Source organism: Rhagoletis pomonella, unplaced genomic scaffold, assembly GCF_013731165.1.
Source record: "Rhagoletis pomonella isolate Grant_MI unplaced genomic scaffold, Rhpom_1.0 Rhpom_scaffold_00004, whole genome shotgun sequence".
NCBI lineage: Eukaryota > Metazoa > Arthropoda > Insecta > Diptera > Tephritidae > Rhagoletis > Rhagoletis pomonella.
This window is the reverse complement of record NW_023458558.1, coordinates 47,044,122-47,046,716: the sequence shown is the minus strand read 5'-3', so window position 1 is coordinate 47,046,716 and position 2,595 is coordinate 47,044,122. Positions and strand designations below refer to the sequence as shown.

General features: G+C 34.6%; 1 protein-coding gene across 1 annotated transcript in view; it reads left to right on the top strand.

The window, feature by feature from the left end:
• Window positions 1–2,595, top strand: part of LOC118737661 — a 196,844-nt gene that overhangs the window by 187,384 nt on the left and 6,865 nt on the right. The gene's annotated exons all lie outside the window — the stretch shown is intronic.

Here is a 2,595-nt window from a genome sequence, read left to right as displayed (position 1 = left end):
AACTTACGTCATTTTGACACTTTCTAACGGTTAAGGTTGGGCGCGCAATTTTCTTTTTAATTGAGAATAGTGCCCAAATATATTAGACTTAAATTGTTCATCTATATTTTCATTTCACTAATTATATTTAATCAAATCATCCTCTAAAAAACTTTGTTTACATTTGAATTTCAAGCATAACCTTACTTTTTGACTCCTGCAAATTCTTGCTGGCAAAGTTTTTACTTGCAAGAATTTGCAGCTCTCTCGGGTTGTTAAGCCCCGAGTTCGCTCTACCTTGCAAATTTTTTTCGTTTATTGAATGCATTTCCAGTAAAAAACATGCAAGTACTAGTAACAATTCGTAACAATTTTTTGATATTCAGTCCGATTCTGAACAGAAACTCCCTCGGAGTTTTCGCTCTTTTCTCTTTCCTCCTATCATGAATAAAAATTCCTTGAGGATTTTTTATTTTAAATGGAGGAGTTGAGCTGTGAAAAACATGTCAAACAGCTTTTTCGAAGGTCGAATTTCATCCTCCCAAATTTTCGGGGAATATGTTACTCCCTGAGAGTTAATTATTGGAGGATTTGTGTCTCAGGAGAAACAAATTCCAAATTGGGCTCATTGAATTGACAAGGACGAGTACGTAATTTTTTAAGCGGATAAAGTTAGAAGGACGAAATTAGAGTATGTTATCGAGTTTATATAAGTCCTTAACATATCTGTGTTCATATGGAAAAGTAGCTTAATTCGAAAGGTTGGCTTTAGTATAAATCGCCATTCGCAGCATATGATTGCGAATGACTCACTGGCGCTGAGCCGTTGAAGAACTTTTGGCCAATAAACATGCAATAAATAGTCCCGATACTAGCAAGACAATATTCTTATTAAGTCTCCTCAAAAAATTTCTTGTCGTTGAAAGAATAAAGGGAATGCCGCATTATACTAAAGCCAACCTTTCGACATAAGCTACTTTTCCATACGAACACAGATATATATATTTTTTTTACCAAATACTGCGAAATTTCAAGGGTAAAATTTTAAAATGACATTTTCAATATTTACCAGCCCTTCTGCACGAGAAACTTGGATATGTTTAAATTCTACAGGATTTCTTCATTAATTGTATGCCCATACTTCTTCTCTAAGCACATTTCTGTATAATTTTTTAAATCAGTTTTGAATTACTAACAGGATTAAATTTACTATCGCGCGGTGTTGTACGTATAATGAACTAGACATTTATAAACAAATATTAGTTATTAAATAAAAAAAATAAATTTAACCAATACTGGTCAAGAAAAGGAGTTTCTATTATTGCCATCAGTGCAGGGACCTTAAAAATAATATCAGTCGGGACATCAAGCGAAGAATAACTCTATTAAATGGCCGGACGATATCGAGCAAGGCTAAGAAGGCTTTGGGTTTTTTGAGAGCACTATTCTACGCAAGATGGAATGATGAAATGCGTTAACATTTTATTTTTCTATTTAGTCCTTTCTTTTGACCTAGTGAAAAAATCGCCGTTTTTGCTTTCTTACTCCCACCTTCATTTCTCATTCACTCAAAAAACTACATACTTCAAATTGAAGAACAGGAAGTAATCACTGGCGTCCAGGTAGGACTCCCTTGGCCTGTCTCCGTTTCTCGATAATCATCTGACGCACTAATATCAACAATGTAGCATAACAGTATCCGTTTATTGTAGTTTTTTTAATCAAGACAGTCGATGAACAGAATTCCTTCAGAATGACAAAAACTTTGGTAACGGCTGTTTCGGGCGCTCTGACCTGGAAGCATCTTCCAGCTACTCCCTGCCACGCTCGAATTCTCAAACGTTATCGAAAGTAACCTTTCCGTCATCCCTGGTTAATTTTGATTTATGGGAAAACAAACATTTTTTTGAGAGATAGTGAGAGATAGTGAATTGATTTATGGGAAAACAAACATTTTTTTGAGAGATAGTGAATAAACATTGGGCTTGGTTAACAATTCGAAAATGATTGGAAAACTAAAATTTTTTCCGAGTCTCAGTTTCTACAACGAATGGGCAACTCTAATCGAGAACTAGGCCAGCAAAACGGAACCCTCGTTATCCAATGTGCTTTCCCTTCGTTATAAATTCGAAATGCAGCCCATTATCGAATTGAAATTTTAATGAGAGTGTATTTGTCTTATATTCCCTTGAAGAATGAGCTGGATTTCACTATCTCTCTTGTTACTATGGTTTCCATTTTTTTTTTTTTAACCCATCTCGAACATATTTCCAATTTACTATGAACGTTGAAAAACGTATATAGGGAAGCGTAACGATTTTAATGACGTCAAATTCGATATTTATACTACGAAGGATATTAGCATTATGACATTTAAGCATCCCCTAGTAGAATAAGAGGTGGCGGTCTTTTTTTTATATCTGACGTTATTCATGCAAAAGAGCTATATGTTTAGCCAAGAAGAAGAAGAAGAAGCTTTTTAGCGTTTAGCAACGTCTCTAAAACTATGTTCACATATCAATATTATCCCAATCAAAGCTCGTTTTTTAATCACCCCGTTTACATAGGCAAATCTCAGATTATTAGCCGTCAAATTTGTTGTGGTTGTTATTCTCA